The 18,379-nt window shown below is 40.1% G+C and overlaps 1 long non-coding RNA gene across 1 annotated transcript in view; it reads left to right on the top strand.

Annotated features, from left to right (window-relative positions):
• Positions 1-237: 237 nt before the first annotated feature.
• LOC149119201 (uncharacterized) overlaps positions 238-18,379 on the top strand; it is a 33,462-nt gene continuing 15,320 nt past the window's right edge. The window contains exon 1 of the long non-coding RNA XR_016228643.1: positions 238-378. This is a non-coding gene — a long non-coding RNA (uncharacterized LOC149119201). The remainder of the gene's footprint in view (positions 379-18,379) is intronic.

Below are 18,379 nucleotides of genomic sequence, written 5' to 3'. Positions count from 1 at the left end.
ATCTTTTGAGAGGTGTGGGACAAAACAGAAAGCAGCCGCTTCAAATCAGACCTCAAACCTCGACATTCACTTCCCCAGTCACCCGGCACAACTCCACGTGACCCCACTGTGACGGAGAGGGCTTTGATTGGCTGAGTCACTCGCTATGGCATACGCACACAACGGGCGTGCAAACTGTCCAATCAGCAGGCACGCTAGTTGCACCAATACGTACTCTGACTCCGCGGGATCCCTTTGAGAAGACGCCATAGTTGCGCATGGGTTTGGCTGATAGACGTTGAACAGCGCTTAGCGCTTCAAACTCTCCTTTCTGGTGCCCTTCCTCTGCGCGGGGCGGAGCAAAGGAGAAGCTTGGGATCCCTTGGAAGCCGGAAAGTGGTGAGTGCACGAGGCTGGGCCTCTCATGGGGATGAGTGAGTAACCGGTGGCAACACACTGGAAATGACTAACGTGAGCCACAGGGCTCCCCGTGCTCAGTTTCATAAGTTTCAGAGCCTAGTTTTGTGCTGGGGCAGCAGCTACCTGGATCCCGCCCCATCCATGGCGTGTAGAATGGGCCAACACCGAGGACCCTAGTCATCCCAAACCCCTTCCTGCAAGCAGCGGCGTTGGCTCAGTATGAGCAGCTTTGTACCATCAGCCCGTGTCTACAGTGAGGCCACGGTGGTCACTAAGGAAAACCAGGACTGCAAGCGGGGATTGACGCAGAGAAAACCTGCTGTCTGTGGGGCCGTCAGTCACTCCTGTCCTGGTAGTGGTTATCGGAATCCCCTGAGTTTCCTGTCCCGAGTCCCTGCAGAATAGCCTTCCTAAGGGTCCAGTCCTTTTTCTCTGCCTGTTGACACAGAGCCACAGACAGAGTAAGTTGGAAACAAAACTTTTATTTTAGCTGCAAGTTATGGTCCTCTACATGGAGGAGGCCTGAAACTTCGCAGGACCTAATGTGGAGTCAGAAAGGATCAGCAGGAGACACCAAGCCAGTTAGCCTTTTTTAGGGACACTGCTGAGTTTCCTCAGGTATTCTTAAGGGAAAGAGCCGATGGGCCCTTAAAGAACCTCCTTTTTCTTTCTGATAATGGAAATTAAATTTTCACAAGAAATTCAGATGGGTGTCATCCCGTAGCCATCTTCTTTCATTTCTTTAACAGAGTCATGCTGCTGTTTGATTTCTCTGAGCCCATCCGTTTTGGAATTAGTTCCATGCTTTGTGCATGATTGTTTGATTTCGTAGGATTAACCTGAGTAGAAAGGATGATAGGGAAAATTCGTGAAGTCATTGTTTTCTGCTGTCTTCTAGTAGGAATAGGTGCACCCATGGATTGACCACCCTGGTAGCTCAGTGAGTTTGGGTCAGTTCAAATGACTTCCTATTCCTGTCCACCTTTGCACCCAGAGGTGACCCAATCCTGTTTTTTTCCCCTTTTGTTGTACTTTATAATAAACATTGCCATTTCTACCAAAGAGTAATTTTGCAAATTTTGAAGAAGTTGCTAGGAATTATTGTTATTATACTGGAAAGAGTTTTCCCCCTTTTTTACACACATGTGTGTCTCAGGCTGTGCTTTAGCTAGTTCACTGATTCAAGTGTTTAGGGGACTTGGCTTCTTTCAGGTTTATTTTTGAAGGTGTTGGTAGTGCCATTCTTGCTCATGACAGTGCATTGTGATTTTTTTAATGTTCTGAGGAAAATCAGGTTGTAGGTTGTAAATAAATTTAAATTCAGTAGGAAGTGTTGTCAGTATAGAGAATAATATCCAGGTATATTATTCTTGTGAATTACCAATACTTGGAGTGGTCTAATGTATCCTTTCCATATAATTTAAGTAGCTTCACTCTATGATAAAACATTGCTAAATACTCCTCACCACTACTTTTGTATTTATGGAGTGCTGTTTAATTAGGCTGTTTGTCATTAATGTGTCTGTAAATTCACTTGTAATTCTGTAAGCTTTTGCCTTATGCAATTTCTTCCCTGTGTAGGTGCATACATATAAGCATTTTTCTAGGTTGGAGAACTTTCTCCTTTATTTTTATCTAATTTCAATAATGTTTATAATTATACCGTTATAATTTCTAATGCATGATTTGTGAAAACCAGTGTCACCAATCCATTTCTTTGAGCTGCTGTTAGAATGGTTTTTCCTCTTCACCTTTATTTTAACCTAATTGATTCTTTTTTATTATTTAAAATATGTAATTGTATGTCTCAAAGCAGCAAATATTGAATATATTTGTTGGTTAAAGATGGAGCTAGTAAATACATCCAGAATGCAGAATGGCTAAATCAAGCTAATTTTGGTGTGTATTATACACATGTTTTATCAAAATAAAATTTGATACGTAATCTCCCAGCGAGTTTCTGTAGAATACACTGTTGTTAAACAGTGCCACCATGTTGTACAATAGGTCACTTTATTGATTTTTTTAAAGATTTTTATCAATTCATTTGAGAGGTAGAGTTACAGACAGTGAGAGGGTGAGACAGAGAAAGGTCTTCCTTCTGTTGGTTCATTCCCCAGATGGCCACACGGCTGGAACTGTGGCGTTCTGAAGCCGGGAGCCTCTTCCTGGTGTCCCATGTGGGTGCAGGAGCCCAAACACTTGGGCCATCTTCTACTGCTTTCCCAGGCCATAGCAGAGAGCTGCATTGGAAGAGGGGCAGCCAGGACTAGAACCGGCACCATATGGGATGCCGAGCTGTAGGCGGAGGATTCACTCACCTCGCCTCGGCGCCCACCCCCGTAGGTCACCTTAATTTACTCTGATATAAATGAAATTTACCACCCTTTTGATAACATGGCCTCAAATCTGACTCCTCTGTGTGTCTTTATTCTTTTTGTGTTTTTGGACAGGCAGAGTTAGACAGTGAAAGAGAGAGAGAGAGAGAGAGAGAGAGAGAGAGAGAGAGAGAGAGAGAGAGAAATGTCACCTTTTCTGTTAGTTTACCCCCAAATGGCCGCTACAGCTGGTGTGTTGCAGCCCTTGTGCTGTGCCAGTCAGAAGCCAGGAGCCAGGTGCTTTCTCCTGGTCTGCCATGTGGGTGCAGGGCTGAAGGACTTGGGCCATCCTCCACCGCCTTCCCGGGCCACAGCAGAGAGCTGGACTGGAAGAAGAGCAACTGGTACTATAACGCGGCGCCCATATGGGATGCTGGTGCCGCAGGCGGAGGCTTAGACTAGCGAGCTGCGGCACTGGCCTTTATTCTTAAAACATATGTTTTTTGGACACAGTAGTGTGTTAAGTCTCATTCCTCATGTATTGCATCAGTCTCTATCTTTTAATTGGTTATCTAGTCTTAATACTCCTTTATGTGTTCTGGACATCGATATCTTGTCAATAAATGTGTTGCAAGTCATTTTCTAGTTTTAGAATTTCATTTTCATTGTCTTTATAGTAACCTAGTTTAAAGTTGTTTAAGTTCAATTTGTCTAAATTTGAAATACAAATTTCCCATGAAATACAAATTTCATATACATATATTTAGGAACACAGTGATATTTTCCAACCTGCCCCCGTTGCGCCCTTGAACCCATAATCCCATGCTCCCACACTTCCAACATTTTCCCTCCTCTATCACCTCTTCTCATTCTTAGTTTTTAAAAGGATCTGTGTTCAGATTACTTCAGACTCTTAAGATTAAGCATTCAAAAAGAGTAGGAAACAATAGTAAAAACAATGATACAAAACACTTTTCTTCAACAATAGAAACTAAAGCTGTAAACGATCGTCAAATAGCAAAACGTCGATTTCAATCGTGTGTGTTTTAATATTAGGTACTCTGTTAGTTACCATAGATCAAGGAAAACATACTTTTGTTCTTCGTGTATCTAGCTTTTTTTTCACTAAGTGTAATGGTCTACTTGCATCCATTTAATCGCTAGAGACAGGGTTTCATTTTTTTTAATCATTGAGTAGTATTCCATAGTATTTCTCTACCTGTCCTCAGTTGATGAACATTTGACTTGAATCTATGTCTTTGGTATTGTGAATTGGGCTGCAATAAACATTAGAGTACAGATCACTCCTTCATATGCTGAAGCTGTTTTGTTTGGGCAAATTCCCAGGTATCGGATCATTTGATCTATTTTCATACTTCTTTTTTTCTAAAGATTTATTTATTTGAAAGAGAGAGAAAGAGAGAGAGAGAGAGAGAGAGAGAGAGAGAGAGGACTTCCATGCACTGGTTCAGTCTCCAGTTGGCCGCAACAGCCAAAGGAAGCCAGGAGCTACTTCCAGGTGTCCTAAATTGGGTGCAGGGGCCTGAGGACTTGGGCCATCTTCTACTGCTTTCCCAGGCCATAGCAGAGAGCTGGATTGGAAGAGGAGCAGCCAGGACTAGAACAGGTGCCCATTTAGGATGACAGTGCTTCAGGCCAGGACTTTAACCCACTGTGCCACAGCGCCGGTCCCTATTTTCATACTTCTGCGGTATCTCCATATTGTCTTCACAGTTGCTGCACCAGTTTACATTTCCTCTCACAGTGGATTAAGGTAATTTCCCCCCCATGTCTTTGCCAGCATTTCTTATTTGTTGATTTATATATGAGAGCTGTTCTCATTGGTGTTAGGCAAAACCTCCTTGTGGTTTTGATTTGTATTTCTTGAAGGCTAGTGATCCTGGTCAGTGTTTCAAGTGTCTGATAGCCATTTGGATTTGCTCTTCAGAAAAATGCCTGTTTAATCCTTTGTCCATTTCATAACTAGGTTGTTTGTTTTGTGGTTGTTGACTTTCTTGAGGTCTTAATAGATTCTGGATAGTAATCCTTTATCATTTATGTGGTTGCAAATATTTTCTCCCATTCTGTTGGTTTCCGCTTCACTTTGCTAAATATTTCTCTTGCAGTCCAGATGCATCGTTTTTTGCAATCCCATTTGTGAATTTGGGCTTTGATTGGCTGTGCTTTTGGGTTATTTTCCAAGAAGTCATTGCCTATGCCAATGTTTGTCTTTCAGAGTTTCCCCACTGTTCTCTATTAATTCAGTGGTATCAGTTCGTAGATTCTGGACCTTGGTGCAATTTGTGTGGGTTTTTGTGTAAGGTGTAAGGTAGGGGTCTTGTTTCATACTTCTGCATGTGAAGATCACATTTTCCTAGCACCGTTTGTTGAAGAGATGGTCCTTGATCTAGGGACTGATTTCAGTTTCTGTCTCTCTCTCTCTCTTACTGTCCACTCTGCCTGTCAAAAAAAAAAAAAAAGATAATTGGTGAAGCCTGGGCTGTGGTATAATAGGTTAGACCTCTGGCTGTGGTGCCTGAATCCCATGTTGGCAGCAATTTGTGTCGTGGCTGCTCCTCTTCTGATCCAGCTGTCTGCTTATGGCCTGGGAAGGCAGTGGCAGAAAGCCCAACTGATCTGTGTCTGTATCAGTTAAGCTACAGCCATTGTAGCCATTAACCAGTGAAGCAGTGGAAGAATGACCTTTCTCACTGCTTCTCACTCTCTCTGTGTGTAACTCCACCTCTCAAATAAATAAATAAATAAAATCATAAAAATATAAGTTGTGCCATTGTAATCCATAAGATGTACTTTGGAAATTTATATTCATTAAAAAAAGTTAAAAAAATAAGTTGTTTGTAGATGTGTGGATTGATTGTCCCACTGCCCACACATCTATTTTGTGTTTTTTGCTTGTATGCCATTACCAGTCTGTTTTGATCTTAAGTGCCCTGTGGAAGCCTTGAAATCTGATTTTATGATGCGTTTGGCTTTGTTTTTGTATATAAGATTGCTTTAGCTATCTGAGGTCTTATGTTTCCATTTTAATTTTAGAGTCATTTTTTCTTCTAGGTCTGAGAAGAATGCCACTGGTATTTTGATTGAGATCACACTAAGACTCTTAAGTTGCTTTGGGTATTCTGAAAACTTTGATGATATTACCTCCTCTAATCCGCGATGAACAGAGACGATTTTTCCATTTTTTGGTGTATGTCTTCTATTTAATAGTTTGTAATTTTATTGTAAGAGTATTTGACATTCTTGGTTACATTTATTCCAAGGCATTCAATTGTTTCTGTATCTTATCTCAGATGTTTCCTTAACAAGGAGATAAAGATGTTTTCCTACATTTCCTTTTACTAATTCTAAGGTTTTACTTTTCAGGCGTTAATTTGGTAATCTACCTATAATGGCTTACTTCTAGAAGTGTTGTGCAGAGGGGAAGTTTTATAAGGAAAATTCCGGAATGTAACAGATGGCAGGTTTTAAAGGATTCGTAGAATTATGCCAACTGTCTAAGCAATGAAAGGATGTATCAGGAAGGGAGAGCAGCAAAAGTGGTAGTGAGAGGTCTTCCATCTGCTGCTTCACTCCCCAGCTGGCTGCAACGGCCAAAGGAAGCCTGGAGCCAGGAGCCAGGAGCTTCTTCGAGGACTCCCACCTTGGGTGCAGGGACCCAAAGTCCTGGCTGTCTTCTACTGCTATATATAGAGTGAAAGAGAGGAGGGCGGGGCTGGGAAGATGGTCTAGGCAGGATCAGAAACAAGATATTGGGATGAACAATACCAAGTGGATAAGGAGAGGAGAATAGGAGTGCTGTAATATGATCCACAATTAGCCCAGGGCAAGACAGATGTGGTAGAAGCACTGGAACTAGAACAGGAGAGGCAGTTTAGTTCGGTTCCAGAAGACACCATCTTTCCAGTTCGAAACTGTTGAAACATTGGATAGGAGCCTGCCTACACAAACATGTTGAAAGTGCTGTCTAGTACCTGACACATAAAGGCTGACATGGATGCACATTTGTCATTTACAAAATTCTTCGTACAGATGATTGCGATTACCCCATTTCTATTAGTAGTGTTTTTAATTGCAACTCAAGTAATCATTGTGTAAGGATAGGTGATACCGTAAGGGATGTTAAATCCTGTGATTTTCATCTAATGACATCAAGTGTTGTGCTTTAGAACATAGCTATTCAGTATGAATTAGAGAAAACTGGGAAACATCCATGCAGAATTATTCACATTTTGCTTAGAGTTCCTTTCACAGTACAACGCAGACATGTATGTATAGTCACAACAGAGATTGTGTGCACTGTCTTGCCTGAAATATTTTATATCTGTCCTTCATGAAAGTTTCTCAGCTTGTGATTTAAATCCTAGGGCAAATGGAACAAACTTCTCATCACCTAACATGAAAATAACCACAGTAAATTAACACTAGCTTATATGTTTTACTCATCATGCGAGGGAGTATCAGTCTCGTATTTTAGAGAAGGAAGGCAACAAAAGGATTGATTGACTGATTGATTTGAAAGTTTGAGTTAGAGCCATAGAGATAGATAGAGAGAGGGAGAGAAAGAGAGAGAATCTACCATCCACTGTCTCACTTCTCTGATAGATGCATCAGCCAGTGGCTGGTACCAGGCCAAAACCAGGAGCAGCCAGTAGCTTCTTCCTAGTCTCCCATGAGGGTAGTTGGGTCACAGGCACTTGGGCCAACTTCTACTACTTTTCCCCAGGCCATTATCCGGGAGCTGAATTGGAGCTAGAGAATCTGGGACATGAACCGCTGCCCGTATGGGATCCAGTGGTGAAAGGGGTGGCTGTACACTCTTCACCACAGTGCTGGCCCCAGGTTTTCAATTCTGATTTGGCATGATTGCATGAACACAGATACTTTGGGGTCTCAAATGTCTGAATTTCCATTGCCAATACATGAGTGTTAAGGAAAGCTAATGGAAAAAAAAAATTTACTGATTGAAATAAACTGTTTTCTATAAGAGTTATTGATATTCTCAATTATATTCACAATACATATAGATATAATATTTTCTCTGAAGAGTGGTGCATATTTTATTTTTATTTTTTATTTTCCTCACATAGGGAAGAGATTATGCTAATTTATCGGCAAGATTATCTTCATATAAAGACCACTGATCATGGTTTCAGTACTTTTTTGGTTCATTTAGATCCATCTTAAAATCCTGAAGCATGTTGAGTGTATTTTGAGCTTGCTGACCTGGGTGGGGCCCATCTACTTTTTGGAAACTCTATTTGTAAATTATGAGGTTTACTTAGGTCTTTTATGAGGAACACAGTTTATATTGCTCAAAATTTACAGCAAGTTTTATTAGAGAAGATATGGAATAACAAAGAATATGAAAGAATATGTAGTTGTACTACCCGCTTCTTTATTTGTCTTTTTTCCCCTTTGGTGTCTTGTCTATACATTCATTCAGTGTCCCCATTTGTTTAGCTGGCTAGTCTCTCTATTTCTCCATTTTATCCCTGTGCCCATTGTCTCTCCCTTCATCATTCCCTCCATTGTCATAGTATAAATTCCTCCTATCTTGTTTTACACTCAAAATGCCCATCCATCCATTCATCTAGACATCCATTTCCTACTTCTCTCTAATTAGGAAACATGGGTAATTAAACACCAAACAAGGATGGCACTACAAAGGGACAAGTATAGGTGAACTCAGATAAAAGAGATGCAAAATTCCTAAATCCACAGATAGTCAAAAAACACTCGGAACAGCATATGATAAGCAATTGTTTTACTGTCAATAAATGTGTAACATTATAAATAAATCTTTAAAAGTACAAGGTAAAATGAAAATAATCACTTCAATGAATGCTAAGACTTAACTTGATAAAATGTGAAGGAGGTACCTTTCTCTGAAGGGAGGAGAGAACTTCTACTTTGACCATGGCCTTGTCTAAATATGATCAGAGTCGGTGAACTCAGGGGGCTTCCATAGCCTTGGCAGCTCATGACAAGAGCATAGGGTGATTACTGATGCCATAAATAAGAGTGTCAAGTTGTTAAGTCAACAAGAGGAATCACTGTGCACTTACTCCTCATGTAGGATCTCTGTCCTTAGTGTGCTGTACATTGAGATTTAATGCTATAACTAGTACTCAAACAGTATTTTTCACTTTATGTTTCTGTGTGGGAGCAAACTGTTGAAATCTTTACTTAATGTATGCTAAACTGATCTTCTGTATATAAGAGGATCGAGGGTGAATCCTGATGTGAATGGAAGGGGAGAGGGAGTGGGAAAGGGGAGGGTTGCGGGTGGGAGGGACTTTATGGGGGGAAGCCATTGTAATCCATAAGCTGTACTTTGGAAATTTATATTCATTAAATAAAAGTTTAAAAAAATAAAAATGAAAAGAAGATTTATATATTTACTTACTGCAAAAACAGAGATGGAGAGGGACAGGTTCTCTGGTTTACTCCCCCAGTGGTCACAGTAGATAGGGCTGGTCCAAGCAGGAGCCGGGATCGATCCAGAAACTCTATCCAGATTTCTCACATAGGAAGCAGGGGTAAAAGTACTTGGACCCTACTACATTGCTTTCCCAGGTATATGAGCAGGGAGCTGGATTAGAAGCAGGGGATCTGGGACTCAAACTGTATTCCATTATGGGATGCTGACATTGTGTGTGGTGATTTAAACTTCCTGACCACGTCCCTGGTCCTGCTTTGAACATATCTCTTTAAACTTGCTACATATTTGTAATGGAAGGAAATGTTTTAATTTGATAAAGCATGTAGCCTCAAAATGGAAAGCTTGTCCCATCTGTGATGGTAAAATAATCAGCAGCTTTCCCATGTATAAAAGCATGTAACAGAAGGAAGCCCATTCTCCACACTGCAGTCAGGCATTGAATTAGCAATATAAATTAAAGAGGGAATACAAGAGATAAAGGAGGAGACAGAGAAGATAGAGATCACATATCTTGATAGTCCAAGATACTCCATTATCAAATATAGGAACTAACAGTTCCTTCAGTATACAAGACATCCTACAAATGGGTAAGCAAAAACATGATAAGAAATACATTGTATGTGTGTGTATATGCAATATAAAAATAAGCATAAAGCCATAAATCGTATGTATGTTGTATATAAAATAAGGTACAAATGTGTAATGTTGAGAAAAGATGATGATAGAAGGGTAATTGGAAAGGTGTATCTGTCTGTGAGTTTGAAAATTCACTATTGAACATTGATTAGTATTCCTTCAAGTTAAATTATAAATTCAATACTTTATGGCACACATTGAGGAAAATTTGTAATATGCCATATGGTGGGCCAATTATAAAGACCACATTAAAGAAAATTCGCAGAATTATCCTTAGGAAAATTACAAATAAACATATGAATCAGTAGGACAGTATTGTACCACTGTCAACACATGCTACTTTCGGAATATTAAAAGTATAAAGCTTCCTTGGGGAAAATCTCAATGAAATAGATTCAGGGTTCCGAAACACATGACATCTTGTAATACCTGACTGCAAAAATTGTGTGGGTTTGTTTTATGAAATCACAAGTCATCCCAGCACAAAGCACATATGTTTCCTGATAGCTTTTACAATAATAATGTATCACTTGGAGATTTAATGCAGTAAAGTAGCCCGGAACTGGAGGCCAAAATTGAAAAGATGTCCTGAATCACCCTGACCCTCGCCTTGGCCCTGTGGTACACAGGCAGGAAAGTGACTCAGACATGCACCATCATGCTGAATGTCAGGAACTTGGTTTCATGAAATCTGTCGGGCAGGTTCCCGACTGGGAAAGCCATGGTGACTTCCCAGGTCCGAGTGACAGGTATCCCATGGCAGAGAAGAAAACAGTGACTGAACCTCGTTGCACATGGTGATACTACGACCATGATCAAAATGTGCTTCTGCATCATAAAGAAGAGAGGTTACAGGCCAGATTCCACAGCCATTTGGATCCAGAAAGAGATGAGAATGATGAAGCTAGGTGCCTTAGTAATAATTTTTTAAAAAAGGTAGTTGTCCCTTATCATTTTTCTTTGAGCAGTGACCTTTGAATGCTGAGTCAGAGTAATTACGTTGGGCAGAGCAGTGGAAATAGGCACAGTGAAAATAAGTCCAAATATGTTCTCCCGGAGATTGCCCATTGTGTCGGGACAGTAATTTTAAAGGGAAGAGCAGAGTAAACAGAAGTTGAGGAAGATGAGCAAGATGTAGCTTGGGAGACTGTTATTTGCAGGAGTTTCTAGAGGTATTGATATCACTGCATGTGAGCCTTCTGGCAATCTGGACACTTAAGACACTAATCCATAACTGGTGAGAAATGAAAATTGTCATTAGCTCAGCGTCAGCAAGTTGCTCTTATTCATAGCCTCCACTACCAAGAACCACATTGAACTAGTTGTCTCAAAATGTCTTCTCCTGTTTATCTGGACAACAAGTAAAGAAGGCTATTTTGGGACCAGCGGTGTAGTGCAGCAGGTGAAAGCCCCAACCTGCAGCCTTGGCATCCCGTATGTGCGCAGGTGCAGTCTCAGCTGCCCACATCCAATCCAGCTCTCTGCTGTTGTATGTGGGAAAGTAGTGGAGGATGGCCCAAATCCTTGGGCATCTGAACTCATGTAAGAGACCCAGAAGAGGCCCCTGGCTTTGGTTCAGCTCAACTTTGGGCGTTATGGCTATTTGGGGCATGAACCGGCAGATGAAAAACTTCCCTTCTCTCTCTCTCTCTCTCTCTCTCTCTCTCTCTCTCTCTCTCTCTCATTCTCTCTTTCTTTCCCTCCCTATCTTTTCAACAAATAAATCTTTAAAGAAAAGAAGGCTTTTTAGGAAATATTCCAAAATTCATAGTGGCATCTTTTTCATGATATGGGAAAGAATGCTATTATATCTTATTTACTTAACTAGTATGTTCATAAGAACAACTTTTTTTATTCTCAAAAAGCACATATATATGTATACTACTGAATTTTTCTATGCTGTGTTCTAGGTTTATTCATCAGTGAACAAAAAAGCAGTAAGAAACAATCATGAGACACATAATTTTCTAATGTTTAGGGAAATAAATGTGACCAATAATACTTTATATTATTTGAGTAACGCTTAGTACCGTAAAACAAATTGTAAATTCTTTCATACAACATGTTGGAAGTTTTACTGTGGTTGATCACTCACTAGATCATATTTGAGGGTACTGACAGTTCCCCAATATTGATTTTTATAGTTGGAACGATGCTATATGTCTTTGCTAGTTTCAGTCTTCTAAGTCCTTTTCCATAGTTTATTCATTTTTAAGGTATGCCATTTTCTGAACTTTCATTGCATTTGTTTAAATGGCTGGCCTCAGAGAAGAATGCAGGTGAATGTGCATACGCAAGCACACACATTTTTTCATTGCTAGTTTATTCCTCATGTCCCAGCAACAGCTGGGCCTGTAAAAACTGGCTATTTAGGTCAATGCTCCATCTCTTAGGTGGGTGTTTGTTTCCTTGTTGCAGAGTTTCTTGATCTCTTTATAGAATCTGGTTATTAATCTTTTATCAGTTGCATAATTTGCAAATATTATTCCCATTGGTCGGTTGCCTCTTCACTTTCCTTACTTTTCCTTTTCAAGTAGGGAAACTTGCCAATTTGATGTAATCCCAATTGTTAATTTTGGCTTTGACTGCCTGTGCCTCTGGGGTCTTTTCCAGGAAGCCTTTGCCTATGCCTACATCTTGCATGGTACCTTGGATGTTCTCTAATAATTTGATGATGTCGGGTCATAGGCTTAGATCTTTCATCCATATTGAGTGGATTTTTGTGTAAGGTGTAAGGTAGGGGTCTTGCTTCATGATTCTTGTTTTCCAGCACCATTTATTGAATAGACTGTCTTTGTTCCAGGAATTGGTTTTAGATCCTTGATCAAATATAAGTTGGCTGTAGATGTTTGGGTTGATTTCTGGTATTTCTATTCTGTCCATGGCCTGTCCATCTGTTTCTGTACCAGTACCATGCTGTTTCGATATAACTGCCCTGTAGTATGTCCTGAAATCTGGGATTGTGATGTCTCCGGCTCTGTTTTTGTTGTACAGTATTACTTTTGCTATTTGAGGTCTCCTGTGCCTCCATATGAATTTCCACATCATTTTTCTGAGATCTGAGAACAATGTCTTTGGTATTTTGATTGGTATGGCATTGAATCTACAAATTGCATATGGGAGAAAGGACATTTTGATGATATTGATTCTTCCAACCTATGAGCATGGAAGATTTTTCCAATTTTTTGATATCCTCTTCTATTTCTTTCTTTAAGATTTTGAAATTCTCATCCTAGAGATCTTTGGCAGCCTTGGTTAAGTTTATTCTAAGGCGTTTGATTGTTCTTGTAGCTGTTGTGAATGGAATTGATCTCGAAGTTCTTTCTCAGCCGTGGCATTATCTGTGTATACGAAGGCTGTTGATTTTTGTGCATTGATTTTAATTCTGCTACTTTTCAAAACTCTTCTCTGAGTTCCAGTGGTCTCTGAGTAGAGTCCTCAGCATCCCCTAAATAAAGAAGCATATCATCTGCAAAGAGGGGTAGTTCATCTTCTTCCTTCCATATTTGTATCTCTGATTTCCTTTTCTTGCCTAATGGCTCTGGCTAAAACTTCCAGTAGTATATTGAATAGCAGTGGGGAGAAGGCATTCATGCCTGGTACCAGTTCTCAGAGGAAATGCTTCCAACGTTTCCCCATTCAATAGATGCTCTCCGTGGGTTTTTTGATAAACTGCCTTGATTGTGTTGAGGAATGTTCCTTCTATCCCCAATCTGCTTGAAGTTTTCATCATGAAAGGGTGTTGTCATTTATCAAATGCTTTCTCTGCCTCTATTGAGATATTCATATGGTTTTTATTCTGCAGTTTGTTTAGGTGGTGTATCACATTGATTGTTTTGCGAATGGTGAACCATCCTGCCTACGAGGCATAAATCCCACTTGGTCTGAGTGGGTGATCTTTCTGATGTGTTGTTGCATTCTATTGGCCAGAATTTTATTGAGGATTCTTGTGTCTATATTCATCAGGGAAACTGGTCTGTAATTCTCTTTCTCTGCTGCATCTTTTTCAGGTTTAGGAATCAAGATGATGCTGGCTTCACAGAAGGAATTTGTGAGGACTCTCTCTCCTTCAGTTGTTCTGAATAGTTTGAGAAGAATTGGAGTAGTTCTTCTGAAAATGTCTGATAAAATTCAGCAATGAATCCATCCGGTCCTGGGCTTTTTTCTTTGTTGGGAGGGGCTTTATTACTGATTCAATTTCTGCCTCAGTTATGGGTCTGTTTAGGTTTTCTGTGTCTTCATGGTTCAATTTAGGTAGGATGCAGGTGACCAGGAATCAATCCATTTCTGAAAGATTTCCCAATTTGCTAGCATACAAGTCCTGTAGTAATTTCTGATGATTCTTTTTTATTTCTGTGGTGTCTGTTGTTAACATTTCCTTTTCACCTCTGATTATATTGATTTGACTCTTCTCTCTTCTTTTTTTAGTTATTTGGGCTGCTGGTGTGTCAATTTTGTTTATTTTTTCAAAAAGCCATTTCTCGGGGGCCAGCGCCGTGGCTTACTTTGTTAATCCTCTGCCTGTGGTGCCGGCATCACATAGGGGCACCAGGTTCTAGTCCTGGTTGCTCCTCTTCCAGTCCAGCTCTCTGCTTTTGCCCGGGGAGGCAGTGGAGGATGGCACAAAAGCTCGGGCACCTGCATTGCATGGGAGACCAGGAAGAAGTACCTGGCTCCTGGCTTCGGATTGGCACAGCACTGGCTATAGCTGCCATTTGGGGAGTAAACTAACAGAAGAAGACCTTTCTCTACCTCTCTCTCTTACTATCTGTCAAAAAAAAAAAAACAGCTGTTTGTTTTGCTGAGCTTTGCTAATTTTTTTAGATTCAATTCTGTTGATTTCTTCTCTACTTTTAATTATTTCTCTTGTACTAGCTTTGGGTTTGGTTTGCTGTATTTTTTCTAGATCCTTGAGATGCACTGATAGCTCATTTCTTTGGTGTCTTTCCAATTTCTTGATGTAGGCACTAGTGCTGTCAACTTTCCTCTCAACACTGCATTTGCTGTATCCCATAAGTTCTGATATGTTGGGTTGTTACCTTCATTTGCTCCCAGAAAGTTTTGGTTTCTCTTTTGATTTCTTCTGTGGCCCACTCTTAACTCAGAAACATGTTGTTTAGACTCCATGTGTTTGCATATGCTCTAGGGATTCCTGAGTTGCTAATTTCCAGCTCATTCTGTGGTGGTCTGAGAAGATGCATGGTGTGATTTTGATTCTTTTGAATTTGCTGAGACTTGCTTTATGGCCTACTATGTGGTCAGTCCTAGAGATAGTTCCATGCACTGCTGAGAAGAATGTGTGCTCTTCAAGTGTGGGATGAAAAGTTCTGTAGATATCTGTTGGATCCATTTGGTCTGTAGGGTCGATTAAATCTGCTGTTTCCTTGTTGATTTTCTGTCTGGGTGATCTGTCCATTGCTGAAAGTGGAGTATGAAATCCCCCAATACTATTGTATTGGAATCCAAATCTCCCTTTAAGTCCCTTAACATATCTTTTAAATATCCAAGTGCCTTGCAATTATGTGCATATACATTTATAATAGTTACATCTTCCTGAGAAATGATCCATTAATCATGATATAGTGCCCCTCTTTGTCTCTCTTGACAGAGTTTGTTTTAAAGCCTATTTTTTCTGATATGAAGATGGCTACGCCAGTTCTCTTTTGGTTTCTGTTGGCATGGAATATCTTTTTCCCCACCTTTCACTTTCAGTCTGCATGCACCTTTGTCGGAGAGATGGGTTTCTTGTAAGGAGCAAATAGATGGGTTTTGTTTTTTAACCCACTCAGCCATTTGTGCCTTTTAATTGGAGAGTTGAGGCATGAACTATTCAATGTGACTATTGATAAGTAGTGACTTTGCTCTGCCATTTTTCCAAAGATATTTCTAATCTATGCTTTGGCCCTCCTGTGGTCTGTTATTGAGAGATTCTTCCTTTACCTTCGTATTGATGACTGGGTTTCTATGTTTCTGTGTGTAACACACGTGTAAGCATCTTCTGTAGGGCTGGACGAATCGTGACAAATTCTTGCTATTTCTGTTTGCTATGACAGGTCTTTATTTCACCTTCATTCGCAAATGAGAGCTTTGCAGGATATAATATTCTGGTAAGGCGGTTTTATTTTTCTCAGTACGTGGGCTATATCTCGGCATTCCCTGCTAGCCTGTAGGGGTTCTGATGTTTCTGATGAAGTCTGCTGTTTCTGAAAGGGTTCTGATGAGACGTCTGCTGTGAGTCTAATTGGAGATCCTCTGAGAGTAATCTGACACTTCTCTCTTGCACATTTTAGAATCTTTACTTCCCATTTCACCTGGAGAGTTTGATTACAACGTGTCCTGGCGAGGATCTCTTCTGGTCTTGTTTATTGGGAGTTCTGTGTGTTTCCTGTACTTGGATGTCTCTGTCCTTCTCCAAACCCGGGACGTTTTCTGCTAGTATCTCACTAAAAAGGCCTTGTAACCCTTTCTCTCTCTCCATGCCTTCAGGAACTCCTAGAACCCGATTGTGGGGTATTTTAATAGTATCCTGTAGCTTCACAACAATATTTTTTAGATTTCTAATTCCCTCTTCTTGTCTTTGGTTTGACTGTATACTGCATATGAAAGCATTTTTAAAGTGACAGTATTCCATTAAAATATTACTAATAGCACGTATTACAGACAACAAGTTTAAGCCAAAAGGCATCTGTGACACAAGAAAACACCCGAGGGGCCAGAACAGCCTTGTGGGCACTGTATTAAGCCACTGTTTGCCGTGACATCATCCCATATCAGAGGGGGCCAGATCAAGTCCCTGCTGCCTTGTTTCTGATCCAGCTTCCTACTGATGTGCCACCGATGGCATCAGAAGATCGTCTGACTTCCTGGGCTTCTGCCAAAAACGTGGCAGAATAGGATGTAGATCCTAGCTCCTAAATGTAGCCTGGCTCAGGCTTGGCTGCTGTAGCATATTTGAGGGAGTAAACCAGTGGATTCTGTCGTTCTGCCTTTCAAATACATTAATAAATAAATGATTAAGTATTTTTTAAAAGCTGAGTGAAGAGTAGGGGCCGTTAGTGGGGCATGCCAGGTAAGGCATTCCTTGGAATTCAGGCATTCCACATGGGTTCCAGGTATGTCCAAGCTGCTTCATTTTCAATCCAGTTCCCTGATAATGTCCTTGGAAAAGAAGAGGCAAATGGCCCAAGTGTTTGAGCTCCTGTTCCCCTTTTGGGGCACCAGGAAGAAGCTTCAGCCTCCTGGCTTTGGTTTGGCCCCCTCGGCCATTGCAGCCATCTGGGGAGTTTATCAGTGAATGAAACATTTTCGTCTCCATTTCTCTCTCTCCCTTTCTTTTTCCACCCGTCCCTTTCCCTCTCTTGCTGGACCTGACTTTCTAGTATAAAGAAATATTTAAAGAAGAAAGTGAACAATAGGAGATGTTTACACAATAGATGTTTAAAATCAGTGTTTCCTAAAATTGTATATATGGAATGCAGAAAGGTTGTATACCTTAAAATTTTTTTCAAGGTAAAAAATGTTGAAATGTGAATTAGGAGACAGTTAAACTAGAAATCAGGATGAAGATATCCTATCCTATACTTTCATAATGAATGGTGATAACTAGCTGCTTTTAACAACACAAAAGATTCTGTTGAAATCTCATTTTTTCATTATCTCTGCCATTTGTTATCTTTTCCAGTCACAGCGTGGCATGCCAGAGGTACAGTAAGCCTGGTTTTGTATATTATGTACTTTTTATCATTATATATTTGAGTACTAGATGCTTCTGAGATGAAAGCTATAGCACTCTCAATTAAGAGTAAAAGCGTTAGGAAAATGGAACAACCTGTAGTGTAACTTTCTTGAAGAAGCATCTGTAATGCATGGCAGTTTCTTCAAATTGTACCTAATTCGAGGATAACCTAGTGTGTAGCCAGATGCTAAAATATCCAAATGGGAAAGCTCTAGAAAGACTTTAATTCAGTAACAAAATTGCTGTTATATGCACATGCTTTTACTAAAATTTCCATTGACCATTTTATTTTTCATTATTATTCCTGTTGCAGAAGGAGATAGCGAACAATCTAAGCCTGAGTTGTGGCCACTAGGTTAAAAGCTCCTTTGGGTCACCAGAGGAAAAGATTCATAGACTTGATGTAGATAAACTACAGGGAGTATGAGGAAGAGTCATAGTATAGAAACAGTTTCACTTGATTTTCTGTTGGTAGTGGAAAAACTGTCCCCCTTGCCACACATGCATTAAAAAGATTAAAGAACATAGTAATGCTGTCCCGCAGATGAGATGCAAATTGGATCATCACATACATTTCATTCAGATTGTAAGAATTAATAGTTGGGAGGATATGCAGAAGTTTCCAAAGTTTTACAGGTGAGCATAAGGAAGGGCTGTTTTCATTTGGATCATAGTGGACTCTCCCCTAGAAATGGAAAAAAAAGGAAGAAAAAAAAACTGGGCCAGAAACCAAGAAAAACAAACATTTTCTCTTGGAAAACTTGGGAAACTTTGAAGAATTAAGCTGATAAACCACAGATCAGAAATATTACCATACTGTATTTTTCA

This window comes from Oryctolagus cuniculus, chromosome Y (assembly GCF_051225735.1).
Source record: "Oryctolagus cuniculus isolate XC-2025 breed Fujian yellow rabbit chromosome Y, ASM5122573v1, whole genome shotgun sequence".
Classification (NCBI taxonomy): Eukaryota; Metazoa; Chordata; class Mammalia; order Lagomorpha; family Leporidae; genus Oryctolagus; species Oryctolagus cuniculus.
The sequence above is the reverse complement of the archived record's forward strand: the minus strand, read 5'-3'. Positions and strand labels throughout refer to the sequence as shown.